This window comes from Adiantum capillus-veneris, chromosome 1 (assembly GCF_014529385.1).
Source record: "Adiantum capillus-veneris isolate H3 chromosome 1, ASM1452938v2, whole genome shotgun sequence".
NCBI classification, from domain to species: domain Eukaryota; kingdom Viridiplantae; phylum Streptophyta; class Polypodiopsida; order Polypodiales; family Pteridaceae; genus Adiantum; species Adiantum capillus-veneris.
In genome coordinates this window covers 102,668,048-102,690,238 of record NC_140931.1, presented here as the reverse complement: position 1 = coordinate 102,690,238, position 22,191 = coordinate 102,668,048, and the positions used below count along the sequence as shown (strand labels likewise).

General features: G+C 40.9%; 1 pseudogene; it reads left to right on the top strand.

Moving 5' to 3' along the window:
- The first annotated feature begins 550 nt into the window (after positions 1–550).
- The window catches only part of LOC147465286 (uncharacterized), a 52,178-nt pseudogene continuing 30,537 nt past the window's right edge, over positions 551–22,191 (top strand).

The following is a 22,191-nucleotide window of genomic DNA, read 5'->3' as shown; positions in this document are numbered from 1 at the left end:
CTCTTTTTTGGGACTTTTAAGGGTGCCACAACATCAAAGCTACATAAAAGAGAGCAACCCAATAAACCCCTCTAAATATTGCTCAAAACCCCATGATATGACCTACCATTGGAAAGATCTTGAAACATCGATTTTAAAGAGCTAAGGTCTGAAAAGTTTGGATGAGTTTTATAAAAATTTATGCCATTTTTTTTCAGTCAACTAGTTTTTGTTATCGTTACGATAACTTGAAATAACCTTTTTCTAGATCTATATGAAGGAAATGTCTGCTACATGAATGTTGTATATCAATAGATAGCATTTGAAGAGTAGATTCTAAATATCCAACCTTCGATAAATTTGGACCTTATTTGCAAAAACTTTACCGGTCCCCACTTTTTGAAATCTTTCCACGTTAGCAGTTTCTTACAAGGCCCAAAAATGAGCTCAAAATTTCCCTAATGTGTACAATGAAAATGATCATGTGTGTGATGCTAAAGAAGATGTTGAGTATCCCTGCTCTTTATGTGAAGTATGTGAGAATAATTTGCAAGTCAATGAGGATACTTATATGGAAGTGAATGATGCCAATAAAGGGATGTCTCAAGTGAATGATATTGTTGAGTCTTTTCAAATAGATGATGATGCTATGGAGCATGGTGTGGACGTTGTTAATGAGAAAACTGTCCATGAGGACAGTTTTCATGAGGACTCTAATGGTTGCATTTGTAGTGGTGTACGTAGTCATGAGTTGATAAATAAGGGAAATTTGGAGGTACTGGAGGATGTGGAATGCCATAAAAATCTGTAATTGATGCCTAATGATGAGATGGTTCATGCTTCCTTGCTTGATCCTTCTGTTAAATAAATGACACAATGTGTGGAATATGTCTTACCTTTCGAGAAGGGCATGTTTGAAATAAGGATGATTCATAGAAGGTAAAGGATATAATTTGGTTATACATGAGGATAAGATGGTTTAGACTAAAGTTGATAGCATGTTAGAGAAGCTATTGCCAGATTATTTGCATGCAATGGTGATAAATGAGAGTCCATGGGTGGCGTTTGTGGATAACAATGTATAATTCAAAAAAGGGTGGATGAAACCTATGGTTTATGCTTTGATATTCAGAGCCTTATTATGGTTGAGATCAGCTCTTGAAGTTGGAGTTTGTGTGCTTTGGCTTTTTGATCAAGGTGGAGAGAATGTTTTTGCTACTACTGATCATGACTGATCTAGTAGGCTGGGGTGTGCTGCACGCATTTTTTAATACCTAATTTTTTGTAAATTTGTACATATGGACAAGATTTTGTGTGTCAAAGGGGGGTGAGGATTTTTTTTTGGTAGGCTTTTTAGCTTGCTTTAGTAAGCACATGTATATGCAGTGTAAGTCACAAGTGTAGTGCTAACTTTCGGGTTGCCTTGGGTGCTCATAAGTGAGTTTTTTGAAGTGTCACTTGTATATGACTTGAACTCATGTAAAAACATAGAAAATTTCAGCCAAATATCAAAACACATTCAGGGTTTTCTCGTTGTGCTCTCTTCATGCTTTTTGGTTGCAGTTGTTTGCCCTCAACTAGCCTACTCTACATGTAACCGTGCCATGGCAGCTTGCTATTAGTGCCTTGTGCATGGAGGTGCATATATTTGAAATTTGTGGTCTTGAAAATATTTTTCAGAAAATGCAGAGAATTTTAGGCTTCAAAGAATCCCTTTTGAAGTTATGGTTTTGGAAATATAGCTAGTTCTTGCAGAGTACATGATATGGTAGCCCTCAAGTAGTTTGGTATAGGATGAGTTGTGGAAGCTCGCTTATTTTGTGGTGTGCATACACTTCAAAATTTTGGTTTTGAATAATCATTTGGTGAAGGGTAATCTCTTTTCCACAAGTGCATTGGTTGGCATGTGTTGTAATTCCATCCTCGGGTAGGTGCTTCCTAGTTTCCATGGTGCTCTTTTGGGTGGGCATGTGCTTGTAAAGTCCCAAGGGATAATTTACCTTTGAGTTGTGGTGTTGTGGGAGTTCTTTTGATATGGTTTGTGGTGTTGAATTTGTGTCTTGAGAACTATTGAGAGACATTGCTATTGAGGTGCCCCTCACCCTTGTTTTCCTAACACCCTGTCCCATGGAAACTGGGTGTAAACATTAATTCATTGCTTGAAATGCAAATATATGATGTCCCATATCCATTGGCAAAGAACCTCCTTTTCAATGCGCAAAAACTTGGTCATGGGTAGAACTCTATGTAACACCCCACTAGCATGAAAAACCTACACAACCTCCAACTACACACTTCCAAAAAGTGTTAGTAGCTCTAACAATGAATATTGTGCTCATAAACCAAAACTCTGTGCTTGAAATTTTTCTCAATTTGATACATTTGCATTATGTTTGAATTTGTAGCCTTCAATTTTGAAAATCAACCCTAGCCTGATATGCTAAGAAAAAGCCATTCAAAATCCAAATATGTGGTCCTATTGGCTTACATCCCAAAAGAAAAAACAAGAAACAAAATCACTCACTATAAGAGGAGTTGTCGAAAACCGCCAACATTGCCGCCGAAAACCAAAGGAGAAAGGAGAGAGAAAAATTTGCGTGGGCAGCAATAACCGCGGCTACGGATGCGGTAGTGGTTTGTCAGCAATAAGTGCGATAATAGTCGCGGCAATATACCCGCTGCTATTACCGCAACCTTTGCCGCTGCTATTACCACGTTTATTACCGCTAAACGCTAGTTCAAAAATAAAGGTGTTCATTTGGGCTACCCAAATTTCGGTGGCCCAAATGAGCACCTTTATTTTTGACCTGCATAAAAATAATAAGACATCAATTGTTTTTTGGAAAAGTAAAAAAAATACTAAAGAACTGAAATTAAATTTACTTTACCTTGACAATTAAAAATGTAGAAGATCAACTATTTAAAAAAGTTACAATAAAAAGTAAATAGTTGTATATACATTGTGCCACATTGGGACTTTACGAAAGTTTTGACAAAACATTTTTTAATCTAATCCTTGTCATCGTCCAGAGGCACGTATGTTGGATCACTTTGACTCTACATAAACACAAACCAAATTAAACAATTATCCACATCTCAATACAATTGACACAAAATTACTTGTTTAAACTTACCGCTTGTAGTGGTCCAACCGCCGCGTCGAACTGCTCGCGAGAGATGTGGTTGTTTTCAAGCAACGATCGCCAAGTATCAAATTCTATATGTTGCTCTAGATACGTGACCATCTCTTTGGTTGGTCGAGAGAGAGTGATATTTTTCTAAGTTAGCAATAACAATACTAAATTATCAACTACAATCTTTACAATTAACAATCGACGTTATAATGCAAATAATCTTACATATTTATCCTTCCAAGCACCCTTGCCTCCTGAGCCATAGTGCGTGGGAGTTTGTCTTGCGTGGGCCTCGCGTTGATGTCTATATGATGAGCCCGTTGCAACTTGATCGCTCTTCTCTTGAATTGCCCACTCCCACTCCACGTCTGCCATGTTGCCACCGCGGTAACTCCTGTCTGGATCTCTAACCTGGTTGGCTGCTGTGCGTCGCACACTAGACTGCTTGTTTTTTAGAAATGTCTTTATGTAGCCCTCCAACCATTGTTGTGAAAAACGTTGATCGGGGACGTTTGGAAATCTAGCTAACAAAGCGTTCTCAATGTATCGTGCATGATCAGACAGTTGGTCTCTGAACTTTATAAAAAAATTCTTATATGTTGAATGTATAAGAATTTGTAGATGGCATTGAAATGCCCTGCCTTGTGCTGTGCCGAAATCAACCTCCCCGCCATATTTAACCCTGTAGTAGCGCCCATGCGTGTATCGCACAGGTGCGTCAGTATCCTCGTCCTCTGCGTCAGGGGTGGCACACTCTGAAAGTGGGGACTCCGTTCCCCCGCCACTACCAAAACATGCGAAACCACAAGATCCGCCGCCGCTTCGTCTCTCACGGCGCTCGTTGCCCTGAGACGAGCATCGACGAACGCTGCCAGAGAAAGTCCGTCGATGATGTTCTGGCAAAGCCGGAGTGGAATGGAGTGGCATAGGACCCTGTGATGCCATGGGAGTAGGACCCTACGATGCAAGGGGAGTAGGAGCCTGCGATGGAATAGGAGTAGGACGAATGGAAGGAAGAGTAGAGGGAGGTGCCATGAGTGCAAGGCTCTATAGGTAAGGAGTCCATCCCTGACTCCCCCATGGTGTAGTCTGTGGAGAAATGCCGTACGTCGCAAGCTGTTGTGGAGTGTAGTGGCCAAACAAATCCTCCGTCGAATGGAGGTACTACTCTCATAAAGAGATAGCCTGCTGTAAGTCAGGATCTACGATCCGTGCATGAATTTGAGAAGGGTAGGTGTAGGATGGCCATGCCTGCAAATAACAAAAAAAAACCCCATGACACTCATGGTTTATGGTTATCTACATAGAAATATTATTTATTTCTTTGCTTGTTCTCACCAACTCAAGACTCGGGTCCACTAGAGGCGATTTCCACCCCGGGTGGGAGCCCACCTGAGATGTGAACCAACCAAAAGAAGAGCCAGTTGGCTGCTCCTCACGAGTCGGTTTGTCGTTAGACATCTACATTACAAAGAGCAATATAAGATTAAGCTTTCCACCCTACTCACTAATCTAAATATACGTACACAAGTATATTACCACACAAACAAGTAGATGCATATACATACTAGTAGACCTAAGTAGAGGCTAGTAGTGCCAAAGGTCAACTGCACCTCTTTAGATATCATCGTAGTCTCAACCGTGGTAAAACCAAAGGTCCGTTGTGGTAATCCATGCATGAGTGGATCAATGACCGCAATGCCATGATTAAAAAAGGACTATATCCAAGAGGAAGCGTCTAACCTTCGGATGTTATGCTCCCGTACTTAGTGCCTACATACATGCATAAATAGATATATATGTACACACATATATATGTTAAGGTTGTAAATGTAGCCATTGTTTTGTGTTGGCTGCACCTAAATTCAACATCTAAGTGATCAATTGATTGTAACATTACAATTCTAATGTAATGCAATAAGTAATTCTACTTATCTCACTCTATCTCTCTCTCTCCATCCCAGAGTCATGTCTGCGCCTGCATGTAAAGCAAGCACTCTCAGAGATGAGAAGCCAAACATGGACGACATCTTCTGTCGGGGCATGGAGGTCTCGGCTAAGGTCATGGTGGCTTTGGACTTGGGCACCACTTTTTCGGGCTTCGCGTACATACATGCATAAACAGAATATTCACACACATATATATTAAGGTTGTAAATGTAGCCATCGTTTTGTGTTGGCTGCACCTAAATTCAACGTCTAAGTGATCAATTGATCGTAACATTACAATTCTCTCCCTGAGGATATATATATTAGCATACAAACACGTAGATGAAGGAGTACGAGCGGAAGTGCGACGCGAGAGAGAGTGCGAGAAGAAGAGCACGACGATATGGTGAACTCGCTCTACTGTAATGTGTAGAGCATAGTGAGTTCTTATTAGGTTTTTACAAAAGAATATGTGTACATATGTGGCGGCCCGCCCACTTACCTAGGCGACCACATTGGGCTTTATACCCCAACAACCTCCCACTTAAAGTCCAATGTGGTACTTTAAGTGTGAGAGAAGCTACTATACAAGCTAATATACAAGAGATGTAGAGAAGTGATGTACTACCCTACACCTAACTGCTTGCGAAAATGCGCAAAGCTCTCTGAGGGAAGTCCTTTTGTAAGTAGATCAGCAGGATTTTCTGTGGTGTGAACTTTGACAAGCTGAAGTTGCTGATCCTCGAGCATTTCCCTGATGAAATGATACTTCACATCCACATGCTTTGTCTTTGAGTGATAAACTGGATTGCGAGCCAATTGTATAGGACTTTGACTATCACAATATAACACAGGCATCTCTTCTTTGATTCCCAAGTCTGTTACTAGTCGATTAAGCCAAATTGATTCTTTGCATGCCTCTGATGCTGCAACATATTCAGCCTCTGTAGTAGACTGAGTAACACAATCTTGTAATCTAGAACGCCATGATACTGCTCCACCAGCCAATGTAAAGACATACCCTGACGTAGACCTTCGATTGTCTAAGTCACCTACATAATCTGAGTCTGTAAAACCCTTTACACTTAGCTCCTGACTCCCATAGCATATACGCATACTCTTTGTAGCTTTCAGGTATCTCAATATTCCTTTCACTGCCTCCCAATGTTTCTTGCCTGGGTTTGACATGTATCGACTTACTACTTCCACTGCAAATGCAATGTCTGGGCGAGTAGAAATCATTGCATACATCAAACTACCCACTGCAGACGCATATGGAATCTTATCCATTTCAGCCTGTTCTTCCTTAGACACAAGACAATCTTGTTTGCTAAGTTTCACATATGGTGGCAATGGAACGCTCAGTGCCTTTCCCTTCTCCATATTGAAACGTTGCAAAACCTTGTCAATATACTCTATTTGAGATAACCAAATCAACTTCTTTGATCTGTCTCTCTCAATGCGCATACCAAGTATATGACTTGCCTCACCCATGTCTTTCATGTCAAACGATTTTGCCATCTTTGACTTCAAAGATGAAATTTCTTCCAAGTGCTTGCCAGCAATCAACATGTCATCCACATACAAAATAAGGATCAGCCAACTACCATCCTTAGCCTTCTTTGTATATAGACAGTGATCGAACTCACTACGTTTGTAGCCTTGAGAAAGCATAAACTTGTGGAATTTATGGTACCATGCCCTCGGTGATTGTTTTAAGCCATAAAGACTCTTTAACAACTGGCATACCCAATCTTCCTTGCCTTTCTCAACAAACCCTTCTGGCTGCTGCATGTAAATTTCCACATCTAAATCACCATGCAAGAACTCTGTATGGCAACACCAAATCTAATATGGCAACCAATGCAAGAAAGCATCTCAATGTAGTCATTTTGACCACGGAGAGAAGACTTCATCAAAGTCAATGCCTTGTTCTTGCTTAAAGCCCTTCGCAACAAGCCTTGCTTTGTACTTTGGCTGACTATCATGAGCAGTGATCTTATACCTTGAAACCCATTTACAGGGTAGAGCCTTTTTGCCCCGTGGTAATTTAACTAGCTTCCATGTCTGGTTTTTATGCAGAGCTGTCATCTCTGACTGCATGGCCAATTGCCAATTCCCGGAGTCCTTCATTTGCACTGCTTCCTTGTAACATGAAGGCTCATTGCAATCAGTCAACATGACATAGTTCATAGATGGAACAAACCTATCAGGAGGTCGCGTGACACGTCCAGATCTACGCACAATAGGTGGCTCAGGCTCAGCCACAACCTGTGGTTCCAATCTATCCTGTCCTTGCTCCTCTTGAGCCCTGACATTTTGTCTTGCACGTGTAGGTCCATCTTCTTGGAAGACAACTCTTCTAATCTCCTCAACCCTCTCCGGTTTAGAATGATATTTGGATTCATTAAAGTGAACATCATTGCTACGGACAACCTTTCTGGATTCGGGATCCCAAAGTCTGTACCCCATCTCACCAGAATTACCATAGCCTAGAAAGATGCACTTTCTACTCTTTGGATCAAGTTTGTTCCTAAATTCCTTTGGAACGTGAGTATATGCCTCACAGCCAAAGACTCTGAGATGCTTGTATGAGGGCATTTTTCCTGACCATACCATCTCTGGCACTGAATCCTTCTGCAAAACCTTGCTAGGAGATCTATTTACAAGATGAACAACTGTTGATACAGCTTCAGCCCAAAACCCATTTTGCAGCTGTGCATTAGACAACATACTTCTGACCTTCTCTTGTATGGTCCTATTCATCCTCTCAGCAACACCATTTTGAGGAGAATTGTAAGGAGCAGTAAGTTCAGGTTTTATACCTTTTGACTCACAAAAGTCCTGAAAGGCCTTTGAAACATACTCTCCACCATTGTCAGTGCGTAAGCATTTAAGCTTCTTGCCACTCTGATTCTCCACAAGTGTCACAAACGTTTTGAAAACACTCAACGCTTCATCCTTGTGCTTGAGAAAGTAAACCCATACTTTCCTCGAGTAATCATCTATAAATGTCATAAAGTAAGAAGCTCCCCCTAGAGATAGGTTAGGCATAGGTCCACACAAATCACTATGAACAAGTGCCAACTGTGTATCTCTTCTACTGCTTCTATGCTTATGTGGCTGCTGTGTTTGCTTACCATACAGACAATGTTCACAGAATTCAAAATCATTAAATGAAAATCCAGGCAAATAACCAGAATGAGACAAGATTTCCATTCCCTTCTTGGACATATGTCCTAACCGGATTTGCCACAAAGAAACGTTCGGCTGCTCGGTTACATTGATTACATTTTTAGAGACATTTGATACATAAATCATGTAAAGTCCTCCAAACTTTACTCCATGTGCTACTGTCATAGAACCCTTGGATATCTTCCACATGTTCTGTCCAAAAGTGGTGATGTAGCCAGCATCATCAAGTAAACCTGTGCTGATCAAGCACGGTTTGTAAAGTTTGCCTCTCTCACTTGTTTCAAAAATTCATTGTAATCCTCATCTCTTCCGTAAATCCTCTGTATGACTGGATGAAAACTCTCTATCTCCTGATCGGTTGTGTTCAATACTATGCGGTCATCCTTATGTGTATCTTCAGGCTTTTGTGCACTGGGAGTCTTTTCAGCTACCCGTGAAATGATAGTCTCTTGTTGAATTGGGTTTTCCGTTCCACAATTCATTGTTTCTCTTGGTGGTTCTAATAAGGCTTGTGCAGTCTCGATCATTCTCTGGCACATTTCAAGTCTCTGCTTTTCCAATTCCGCGTTTGGGTATGTCATCCACCTCTGTTCTTGTGTTTGGTTGTTCTTTAACCTAGCTTCGTAAGCTCTCATCAGTGCGTCCAATGGTTCGTGTACTTTGTCGACTAGCACTGATCCCCCTGAGCTTAAGCTCGTTGTTTCTTTGATACTCTTTTGTTTCGTTCTTTCCGGGCTCATCTCTTGTTTCCCGTTTTGACTCTCAAGTTTTTCTAATATATCTTTAGTTCGCTTTAGTTCCTCAACTAGAATAGCGTCTTCACGTTCTTTTCTCAACTTCATGCATGCTTTTCTAGCTTTCCATGTGTTTCTCTGACTCCGCGATCCTTGACTAAACACTTCAGTCGCTAACTTTCCATTCTCAGGTTCTCTAGTGGTTTTCTTAGCTTGAGCTCTAGTAACAACTTGCGTTGGTATCAGAGTTTCATTTTCGGACCCACTGCTGGTAGGAATAGTTTCTAGCATATTCAATGTCTTCTTTTGCACTTTTTTTGGATTCTTTGAACAATCCTCAATGAAGTGAGTAACCCCACACTCCGTGCAATAAGCGTTAATTCTAATGATTTCCGTATGTGGACAAACATTCATCAGATGGTCACCTCCACACTTGTAACAGGGTCCTAGTGCTGGTCTTGGTCCCACTTGATTCGTCCTTTGTGGATAGGATGGTCTTTGTCCTGTTAACCCTCCATGAGCTATGAACATCAATGTTCTTGCGTCCAAATTGTATCTCTCTTCATCAGAAGCACTTGTAACTGTTGGTGTTCCAACATTCCCAATCATGCCCCATGGTTCTGGTTGTTTGGGTTCTTCTGGTAGGTAATACACAGTTGGAGACATATGTGCACATGTCTCACATTCTTCAGCGTGAAAGAAGAGCCATTGTGAAACTTCAATTGAACATCTCCAACACCTAAGATCTCACATGTCTGCCCATTGCGTAGCCGAACATGATGTTTAGTGGTCACATAAGAAGTAAACCACTCCTTGTTTGGAGACACATGAAGTGATGCCCCTGAGTCTATAATCCAGTCACTCAGTACATTTCCATCAGATGCTGTAAGAAGAGCTGAGTCCATTGTATTCTTCAAGAAGTAGATGTCTCCTGACACTAGACTGTCATCCTCTGCAACAGTGTTTGTCACATTTATTTCTTGAATCTTCACTAAGGACTTGTTCTTCTCACCATGGTCTTCAGCTTTCTCTTTGCCTTTTTCTACTTTCCATTCTCTGCAGTCTCTTTTCATGTGACCCGTCTTGCCACAATGGTAGCATTCTATGTCACTCTTGCCTTTAGCACTGCGGGACTTGCTACGAGACTGATTCCTCTTTCCACCTTTGTACTTTTCTTTGGTCCTTCCCCTGACAACTAAGGCTGTTCCTTTGCCTTTGTCCATTGTCTTTCTATTGGTTTCTTCAGTAAGCAGACTTCCTTCTACACCTGCTATGTTCAAACCATCTGGAGGTGCAGAATTACTCAAAGCTGTGCGAAAAGTGTCCCAACTTTCCGGCAATGTGATCAACAGGAACATAGCTCTAACAGGTTCATCAAACTTGACACCTTGAGCTGACAATTGACTATAGATTGTGTTGAATTCATTCAAATGATTGGACATTCTTTCATCTTCAAGTCAACAAGCTTCTTAAGCCAGTATACCTGTGAAGCTGCACTCTGCTTCTCATAAAGATCACTCAGCTTTAACCATGCTTGATAAGCCGACATCTCGTCTGCTACATTGAAATAAACGCTTTCTGCCAAAGTCATCATAATGGTAGAAAGTGCCAATTCATCCATTTCGCTCCATTCATCTTCGTCCATATCTTCTGGTTTTATCCCCTTGAGCTTTATAGGTTTTATCTGCTTCTTTTGTACCAACACGTGCCAAATCTTCTTCTTCCACAATGGGAAATTGGTTCCATCCAGCTTCTTGATATTGTAAAGAGCAGTGTCCTGTGATCCAGCCATAGCTACGCTTCACAGTAGTTTACTTTTCTGGGAAAAATTCAGCAGATTTTCCCCTGTAAACTGACCTCTGAACCAATATCAACCTGTCAAATGAACCAAGAAAGCTTCAGATTCTACAAAAATTTTGGCAGAGTCTCCTTTGTAAAATGGCTCTGTTGTACTAAAAACAGACCAAAAAATAGCTCAAAAAAAACTGTCTCTCTGACACTGTAAGCTGCGGGTAAACCTGTCCTGCACCTGTACTGTCTCTGACTGTCCTGTCACTATCTTGTAAGCATAGACTGCGACAATGCCTCAACGGCAGTAAAGCAAAGATGCAATCCCAAATGTCTAACTCACAGTCAATACATCCTAGCTGCCTATCTAAGGGTGCTCGAGGGATCGCTCCAAGACCTATATCACCGAAAGGATCTCAACATTCGAGAATCCCCCAGCTCAATAAAACCTCACTCGACCCTCAACAAAGGCTACAGTAAATCTGACAGTACATAGACTTCCCACAAAGTCATACATCCACAAATTTCCCACTGTATGCTGTAACCGCTGCGGCGGTTGTTTGCTGCGTGACTCACAGCCAGCAAACCCTCAACAGACATACATCATCTCTGACAATACATCCCATGTGGAAGTACCTGCAATGTAAGGATGAAATCTGGAATATCAAGCAGCAAACACAAGCTACCTGATGAACTAGTGGATGTCGCCTACAGTCTGTGTGTAGATGCGCCCGTGTCGTATGTGACACGCCTCCAAGAACTGTGAGCCGTCCTTCGATGTGTAGATAACCACAAATCAACACTCTCGGAGTGTCGATATCCTCAGCACCTGCAGTCGTAGGCCGAAAACCCCAAATTTGCAGAGTCGGATCTGCACTTGCCGAGACCACGTAGTCGAAAATGGCCTGCGCAGAACATTGTCGAAGCCGAACGGTGGCCGAGATGACCTCAGAATGAAATTCTGAGAACACCGAGCCCTTTGGGCGATCTCACAGGATTTGGGGCCGTGTCTTTGCCTGTCGAATTTCACTCCAATCTGAGCTAGTGATTGTAGCCTCCTGCAGTGCTTCCCCGAGCCTCGATCTGAGCTCTGATACCAGTTGAAGGAGTACGAGCGGAAGTGCGACGCGAGAGAGAGTGCGAGAAGAAGAGCACGACGATATGGTGAACTCGCTCTACTGTAATGTGTAGAGCATAGTGAGTTCTTATTAGTTTTTTACAAAAGAATATGTGTACATACCTGGCGGCCCGCCCACTTACCTGGGCGACCACATTGGGCTTTATACCCCAACAGTAGATACATACACATACTAGTAGACCTAAGTAGAGGCTAGTAGTGCCAAAGGTCAACTGCACCTCTTTAGATATCATCGCAGTCTCAACTGTGGTAAAACCAAAGGTACCTTGCAGTAATCCATGCATGAGTGGATCAATGACCGCAATGCTACGATTAAAAAAGGACTATACCCAAGAGGAAGCGTCTAACCTTCGGACTCCTATACTCCCGTACTTAGTGCCTACACACATGCATAAACAGATATATATGTATCACATATATATGTTAAGGTTGTAAATGTAGCCTAAGTGATCAATTGATCGTAACATTACAATTCTAATGTAATGCAATAAGTAATTCTATTTCTCTCACTCTATCTCTCTCTCTCTCTCTCCATCCCAGAGTCATGTCTACGCCTCTATGTAAAGCAAGCACTCTAAGAGATGAAAATCCAAACATGGACGACATCTTCTGCCGAGACATGGAGGCCTCGGCTAAGGTCATGGTGGCTTTGGACTTGGGCACCACTTTTTCGGGCTTCGCGTACATCCATAAAAGCGACCCCAGGGACCATGAACAACTTCATCCCGTTATTGCAAAACATAGATCAACATGTTTTGCAAGTGGAACCCATTGTCTTCCACCTACACCCTCCAAGCTTGGGGATGGGCTGTCCTTCACTTTCTCTTTCTTTCTTTCCCTCTCTCTACCTCTACCTCTCTTTCTCCCTCTTTCCCTCTATCTCTCTCTTTCTTTCTCTCACTCTTTCCCTCTCTTTCTTTCTCTCTCTCTCTCTCTCTCTCTCTCTCTCTCTCTCTCTCTCTCTCTCTCTTTCTTTCTCTCCCTCTTTCCCTCTCTATCTCTATCTTTCTTTGTCTCCCTCTCTCCCTCTTTCCCTCTCTATCCCTCTCTTTCCCTCTCTCTACCTCTACCTCTCTTTCTCCCTCTATCTCTCTCTTTCTTTCTGTCCCTATTTCCCACTCTTTCTTTCTCTCCCTCTCTTTATCTATCTCTCTTTCTTTCTCTCCCTCTCTCTCTTTCCTACCTCTTTCCTCTATCTCTTTCTTTCTCTCCCTCTCTATCTACTCTCCCTCTTTCCCTCTCTATCTACTCTCTCTCTCTCTCTCTCTCTCTCTTTCTTTCTCTCCCACTCTATCTACTCTCCCTCCATCTCTCTCTTTCTTTCTCTCCCTCTCTCTCCCTCTCTCTCTCTCTCTTTCCCTACCTCTTTCCCTCTATCTCTCTCTTTCTCTCCCTCTTTCCCTCTCTTTCTCTATCTCTCTCCCTCTTTCCCTATCCCTATTTCCCTCTATCTCTCTCTTTCCCTCTCTCACTCTATCTCTCCCTCTCTTTATCTATCTCTCTTTCTTTCTCTCCCTCTCTATCTACTCTCCCTCCATCTCTCTCTTTCTTTCTCTCCCTCTCTCTCTCTCTCTTTCCCTACCTCTTTCCCTCTCTCTCTCTCTCTCTCTCTCTCTCTCTCTCCCCCTCTATCTACTCTCTCTCTCTCTCTCCCTCTATCTACTCTCTCTCTCTCTCTCTCTCTCTCTCTCTCTCTCTTTCCCTATCCCTATTTCCCTCTATCTCTCTCTTTCTCTCCCTCTTTCCCTCTCTCACTCTATCTCTCCCTCTTTCCCTCTATCTCTCTCTATCTCTCCCTCTTTCCCTCTCTCCCTCTATCTCTCTCTATCTCTACCTTTACCTCTCTTTCTCCCTCTTTCCCTCTATCTATCTCTATCCTTACCTCTACCTCTCTTTTTCCCTCTTTCCCTCTATCTCTCTCTATCTCTACCTCTACTCTCTCTCTCTTTCCCTATCCCTATTTCTCTCTATCTCTCTCCCCTCTCTCTCTCTCTACCTCTACTCTCTCTCTACCTCTACCTCTACCTTTAAATCTCCCTATTTCCCCCCCCCCCCTCTCTCTCTCTCTCTCTCTCTCTCTCTCTATTTATCTCCCTCTAGCCCTCTTTCTCTCTTACTCTCTTTATCTATTTCTCTCTCTCATTAATTCTCTCTCTTTATCTATTTCTCTCCCTCTCTTTAATTCTCTCTCTCTATCTAACATTTTCTCTCCTTCTTTATCTATTTCTCTCTCTTTATTTAACATTTACCTCTCTTTATCTAACATCTCTCTCCCCTCTCTCTCTCTTTATCTATTTCTCTCCCTCTCTTTAAATCTCTCTCTCTCTATCTAACATTTTCTCTCCTTCTTTATCTATTTCTCTCCCTCTCTTAAATCTCTCTCTTTATTCATTTATCTCTTTCTCTCTCTCTCTCTCTCTCTCTCTCTCTCTCTCTCTCTCTCTCTCTCTCTCTATTTCATCTAACACTATCCAAACAATCATTTTCAAAACGTGCGTGAAAAATCAATCATTTCCAAACATGCATAGCAAAGCAACCATTTGCAAACGTGCTTAGCAAAACAACCATTTCAAACAAGCCGTGCAAACAACCGTTTCCTAATGAATGAGGTATGTTATAATGGATTCTCTATTTTCTCTTTTCTTTTTATTTATGTGTGTGTGTGTATGTGTGTGTATGTGTATGTGTATGTATGTGTGTGTGTATGTGTATGTGTGTGTGTGTGTGTGTGTGTGTGTGTAGTAGAAAACAAAAGGGGAAGAGAGAGGATGTGCTTTTGTGTTTACCTCGTCTTTGTAGCGCGGTTGAGCTTCGAATAGGTTGAGCGTCCAAAGAAGATGGCGGAATACCCCCTTGCCGAAACTTGCACAAAACTCTCTTCGACGAAAATTGAGAAGCTTGGAAAAGGAGAGAGGGGGAAGGGAGAGGTGGGGAGGGAGGAGGGGGGGGGAGAGGAGGCTTGTTGAAGGAGAGAGAGATGGGGAGTGGGGGAGAGGAGGAGGGGGAAGATTGTGAGCAATGGCAGAGAGCAAGAAATGCAGGGTATGTTGCAAAAACGCGGCATACTCTGCCTTCTTTCCTTTTTTTAGGCGCCAGCTATTATTGCGACTATTACAACAACTATTACCGCAGCTATTACTGCGACTATTACCGCTCATATTATCGCGGCCAGTCATTTCAAACGGATACATGTGAATCTGAGGTTGCAGGGGGGGGGGGGAAGGTACAAACCACCACCCCCCCCCACCCTTAGCTATACATTATTTCAATTTTTAGCCTTTTGAGTTTTTTGATGAAGATTTTTAATTTTTTATGGATACTTTATTTTGTAGTACTTTAAATTGTTTAATAATTGAATTTTAAAAATCTTTTTTAGTTAAAAAATTATTTTAACACTCATTGTCATTTATTCCCTTTGACTTTAATTATATGTAATTTTTCTAATGGAATTAAGTGTAATTTTTTTAATGAATAAATAAACAACCTTTCGCGTGTGCAGGACATCGATTGGGATGATCGGGGTCCTCCTGGAGGCCCAGAGTGAGATCGTTGGCTCAAGGAAAAACTACCTTGTCCTTGCGCCAAGTGCAAATGGAAAATTCCTCGCTTGAGGCGCATTGCTTTGGAGCATGTGGAGAATGAAGGGCTTTGGCATCCTCGGAAAAGCGCTCGGAGAGATGATAGCATGACTCACCCGTCGCTTGAGGAGGTGCCCCATTGGTCTGTGCTCGGTGGTGGTGCACCGGCGCGCAAGGCTGAACGGTAGAGGCAAGAGCTTCTGGGCAATTTGGGTGCACCGCATGGTGATCCTACTGTTGGCTCTATGTTGGTAGCTCCTACGACGTCTTCTTCACACTTTGAGGTAGAGGATGAGTACATGTTCGACATGTATGATGAATTAATAGCTCATGAGTGTGACATGTGCAAAAACGATTGTCAGCCCTGCACTAAACGGGCTGCCGAAATGGAGGATAGATTGATGACGAGTGCCTGAACACCTCTTTACTACGGTGCACAGTACTCAATGCTCCAAGCATCATTGGCAGTACTCAACTTGCAAGCAAAATTCGGTTGGATTAATGCAAGTGTCGATGCACTTCTTCTGTAAGTATAGAATATGGTTTTTATATACTCTCTCCCTCTCTCTTTATGGTGTTGTCTTCTAAGAATTATACTAATACGTATGTTTGTTGTAGTTTGATGGGCAAAATGTTGCCAGTTGATCACCACATAAGACCATATTAGGTAAAGTGGGAAAATCCCAATTCCCAGGTTGGACAACTTTCAATATACCATGTACAAAATATAAAGATTTTGTCAAAAATTTGAGTTTTCTTAAGGTCTCATTCCACTTTATGCACATACAATACACAATGAAAACAACTAAAATACCATGGTTTCAATCAATTGGATTATTAGCAGACGAGTATATTGCATCCATTATCGTTGTCTATGTTCTACTGTCCTACCTATAGCTTATCTCAACATGGAGAGCTTGGTTTCTAGGTCCACCACTTGTCCAAGTTAATGTAAAAGTGACTCAAGGTTCACAACTTGTGAAAGCAAGGATCCATTGAGGAATACAATCCACTTGGCTATTTTTCCTTAATTTATTGCATGTGACATTCAAGCAAGGTCCACTTCTAATCTATAACTTCTTAATTTGAGGCATGGGGCATACATAAAATATGTAGCATATGCTCTATTGCCTCATAGGAAGGTTGGTTTCAAGGTGCACTTATCCATGCTAGCCTATCTTGGAGAAATGATGGAGCTTGCTTCTCTCCTTGTTTCAATGGAGACTAGCTTGGACAAGTGGTGGACCTTTGCTTCTCTCTATGTTTCAATAGAGTTAGCTTGGACAAGTGGTGATCTTGGAACAAAACCCCGATGTAAAACATATCATGGGTATTCCAAGTGATTAGAAAGATTACCATTTAAGATATAACCTTATAGGTTGGACAAATGGAGCTTGGCTTGGAGAAATGGTGGACCTTTGATTCTCTCCATGTTTCAATGGAGCCTATCTTGGAGAAATGGTGGAGCTTGCTTCTGTCCATGTTTCGATGGAGCCTAGCTTGAACAGTTGGTGGACCTTTGCTTCTCTATATGTTTCAATAGAGTTAGCTTAGACACGTGGTGGATCTTCAAACTAAGCCAACTACTATCAATGTTTCCTAGCTTGGACAAGTGGTGGAGTGTTTCTCTACTCCATGTTTCAATGGATCTTAGCTTGGACAAGTGTTGGACCTTAAAACAAAAACCCCACGTACAACATAGAATGGATTTTCTAGATTTCAATGGAGTTTAGATTTAACAAATGGTGGAGCTTGTCTTCATCCATGTTTCAATGAAACTAGCTTGGACAAGTGGTGGACCTTGTAACAAACCCCCCCATGTACAACATATCATTGGTTTTCTAAGTGATGGGAAGGAATACCATTCAAGATATGAACTTATAGCTTGGATAAGTAGTTGACTTTAAAACCAAATTCATCATAATACAATGAAATATAGGTTAGCCAATTCCTAAATCTTGAGACCAAACCTCCCATGCTATTAGAGATAATATATTGGATAAGTGGTGGACCTTCTATTATTTTCCCATGCCTAGTTTAGACTACCGGTACACTTTGCAGCTATAAAGGTTGGACGAGTTGTGGAGCCTTGTTTCTATCCATGTTTTAATGGATCCTAGCTTGGACAAGTGGTGGACCTTGGAAAAAAGCTTCCATGTACAACATATATGAGGTTTTCCATGTTTTAATGGAACCTATCTTGGAAAAATGGTGAAGCTTGCTTCTCTCCATGTTGATTTTGGAACTACCTTAGACAAGTGGTGGAGCTTTGCTTTTCTACTCTTTATAATACAATGAATTATAGGTTGGTTACATGGTGAATCTTAAGGCCAAACCTCCCATTTTACTAGAGATGATAGGTTGGACAAGTGGATCAACCTTCTATCATTTCTCCATGACTATATTGGACAATTATTAGACCTAACATCTCTCTATGTTGTCTAGAGATAAGCTTGGACAAGTGATGGACCCTGCTTCTCTCTTCCCTTGGTTTACTAGTTTGAAGACTCATTATATATACTTTCTTAGATCTAGCTTGAACAAGTGGTGGACCTTGTATCCACAATCTTAATTCAGTACAAAAAAGTATATGAAAAAATAACATAGGAATCTTGGTTTGAAGGTCAAGCAATTAGGTTCCAAATGCACATAATAATATATTTTCCACCCATAATAAAAGAAAGTTAAATATGTTATTACCAAATTGACAAAGGTAACGTCCAAGAATTCTAGCTTTGCATCTTGTCAGATCTAAATCTTCATCAAGGCGACATGCATGTATACATCAACTTTCAAGCCATTCAAGAATACATGCACTTAGATTCCATAGTTTTGTTTTCAAAGTCTTTTAGGTTCTAAAACTCTTTCACGTAAAGTATGTAATGACAAAATTCTTGAAGCAAACATTTGTGCCCAAGAAAAAGATCCCTCTCACATATTTAAAGTCCATGAATTCTCTGATCCATACTTACAAGTTTTATTTTGACATCAAACATCAATTCTCTCATAGTTACAAATAAATGCAACCTCGATATGAATTGACAAAAAGTAAATTTCTTTTACTATATGACCCAACATAGGCCCCAATCAAATAAAAAATGAGTCTCTAAAAATTTGGGTGCACTCTAGCAATACATTAGAGTCCCCTTACAATAGGATGCACTCCAATAGTACATTGAAGTCCCCTTAGAGTAGGGTGCACTCCATTCAAGTGTTCATAAAATTGACACACCTTTGTTTTTTTATAAAAAAGACTATATCAAATTATACAAATGTTGAAAGATACACACTAGAATAAAAAAAGCATCTTATGGCCATATTTATTCAATTCTTTTGTGTTGACAAGTACACACCAAGGACATAATTTGTCTCAGAATCACTAAAATGATTTACAATTGTGTTGTATGTATAGACTCTCTTATCTCTTGCATACAACCATCCTACCAACCATGGAATTATGGTTCTCTGCAAGAAGTTTTGAAGTTGCTCGGAAGTTTGCCTCCACATCTTTGGAAATATAAGATATGTCCCAGCATGTTCCACATCACCCTATATGGAGTGTCATCAAAAATTAAGGTATTGTTTGCATCCAAATCCTCAAATATCTTCCAAATATCACTCAAATTTTTGTGATAAACCCTTGTAAATCCTAACATAATATTTGGATTTTGGCAATTTTTGTTACTCATAAACACCTTGAACTTGGTATACTGCTCAGGAAAACATTTTTGTTTGATGCGTTGCACCCTTGTTAAGTTATAGCAACTTCATATCCATAGCTCAAAGTATTCAACACAAAAATCCAAAAAACTTTGTGTGTCTGGTCGCACCACATGATAAACTTCATCTTTATCCTCCACAAGTCGCATGTGTTGAGCCCAAGATGGCACAGAATCTCCATGTTTCATTTCAATTGTCTTGAGAAGTAACCCCTCTAGATCCAAGATAAGTACTCTTTTGATGTCCTTGAAAGCAAGTGGTAGGTGATAAGGAGGTGATTCATTCCTTGGACAAGGTCTTGGAGGAGGTTGGATGGGTAATTCAATAGTTTTCTTCAATTTATGCTAGCATATAGCCAATCCATTTTTCTGTAATGGTTCTGAAATTAAAGAACAAGAACACTTAATGCAAACACAACAATAGACATGAGTTTTACATTGTCTACCCTAAGGTTTTATTAGATACCAAAATCCATCTATGATCTACTCATTAATAGAAAGAAAGTCAAATTAAAATCCTGACTCTTTTTTATGCTACACTCTCTCTTAGTCTCAATACCATGGAGGTCAACTAGACTTAAGTCAACTAATAACTACTACTTGTTGTTAAAGGTATGCTTGAAGTGCATAAGGCTTAACCAATGCTCTAGTGTAGAATGGGTATTTAGGTCTCAAGGTCTACCACTTATCCAAGCAAAGATCCATTTAGATATGGAAACCCAATTTTTCTTAATATAATGATATAGAGTGGACAAGCGGTGAATCCTGAGACCAAACCACTCATGCTACTAGGGATAATAGGTTGGACAAGTGGTGGACCTTGAATGTAAACCCCCCATGTACAAAGTATCAGGGGTTTTGGGTATTTCAATCGACTCTAGCATCTTCGAGACATGGTGGAGCTTACTTCTCTCCATGTTTCAATGGATTCTATCTTGGATAAATGGTGGAGCATCATTCTCTCCTTGTTTCAATGGAGCCTAGCTTGGACAAGTGGTGGACGTTTGTTTCTCTCTATGTTTGAACAGATTTAGCTTGGACAAGTGGTGGACCTTGGAACAAAATCCCCATGTAAAACATATCATGGACATTACAAGTGGTGAGAAAAAATACCATTCAATATATAACCTTATAGGTTGGACAAGTGGTGGACCTTAAAACCCAATTATTATTAATATAATGACATAGAGTGGACAAGTGGTGAATCTTGCGACCAAACCTACTAGGAAAAGTAGGTTGGACAAGTGGTGGACCTTGAATGCAAACCCCCCATGTACAAAATATCACTCATGCTACTAGGAATAATTTGGTATTAAGGTCCATGTTTCAATGGAGCTTAGCTTGGAAAAGTGGTGGACCTTTGTTTCTCTCTATGTTTCAATAGAATTAGCTTGGACAAGTGGTGAACCTTGGAACAAAACCCCCATGTAAAGCATGTCATGGGCATTACAAGTGGTGAGAAAAAATACCATTCAAGGTATAACCTTATAGGCTGGACAAGTGGTGTACCTTAGCACCCAATTCCTCTTATTATAATGACATAGAGTGGAAAAGTGGTGAATTGTGAGACCAAACCTACCAGGGATAATAGGGTGGACAAATGGTTGACCTTGAATGTAAATCATCCATGTACAAAATATCATGGGTTTTGCGTATTTCAATGGAGCCTAGCATCTAGGAGACATGGTGGAACTTACTTATGTCCATGTTTTAATGGAGCCTATCTAGGAGAAACAGTGGAGGTTCCTTCTCTCCATGTTTCAATGGAGCCTAGCTTGGACAAATCGTGGACCTTTGTTTCTCTCTATGTTTAAATATGGTTAGCTTGGTCAAGTGGTGGATCTTGGAATGAAACTCCCATGTAAAACATATCATGGGCATTTCAAGCGGCGAGAAAGGATACCATTTAAGATATAACCTTATAGGTTGGACAAGTGGTGGACCTTAACAAAATATAATGACATAGAGTGTACAAGTGGTGAATCTTGAAACCAAACCACTCATGCTACTAGGGATAATAGGTTAAACAAGTGGTGGGCCTTGAAATAAAACCCCCTAGAGTGTTTCAATGGAGCCTAGCTTGGAAACATGGTAAAGCTTGCTTCTCTCCATGTTTCAATGCAGCCTATCTTGGATAAATGGTGGAGCATCATTCTCTCCATGTTTCAATGGAGCCTAGCTTGGACAAGTGGTGGACCTTTGTTTCTCTCTATGTTTGAATAGAGTTATCTTGGAAAAGTGGTGGACCTTGGAACAAAACCCCCATGTAAAACATATCATGGGCATTACAAGTGGTGAGAAAAAATACCATTTAATATATAACCTTATAGGTTGGACAAGTGGTGGACCTTAACACCCAATTATTCTTAATATAATGACATAGAGTGGATAAGTGGTGAACTTGGGACCAAACCTACTAGGGAAATAGGTTCGACAAGTGGTGGACCTTGAATGTAAACCCCCCATGTCAAAATATCACTCATGCTACTAGAAATAATTTGGTATTAAGGTCCATGTTTCAATGCAGCCTAGCTTGGAAAAGTGGTGGACCTTTGTTTCTCTCTATGTTTCAATAGATTTAGCTTGGACAAGTGGTGGACCTTGGAACAAAACCCCCATGTAAATCATGTCATGGGCATTACAAGTGGTGAGAAAAAATACCATTCAAGCTATAACATTATAGGTTGGACAAGTGGTGGACCTTAACACCCAATTCCTCTTAATATAATGACATAGAGTGGACAAGTGGTGAATCATGAGACCAAACCTACTAGGGATAATAGGTTGGACAAGTGGTGAACCTTGAATGTAAACCCCCCATGTACAAAATATTATGGGTATTGGGTATTTCAATGGAGCCTAGCAACTTGGAGACATGGTGGAGCTTATTTCTCTCCATGTTTCAATGGAGCCTATCTAGGAGAAACAGTGGAGGTTCCTTCTCTCCATGTTTCAATGAGCCTAGCTTGGACAAGTGGTGGACCTTTCTTTCTCTAT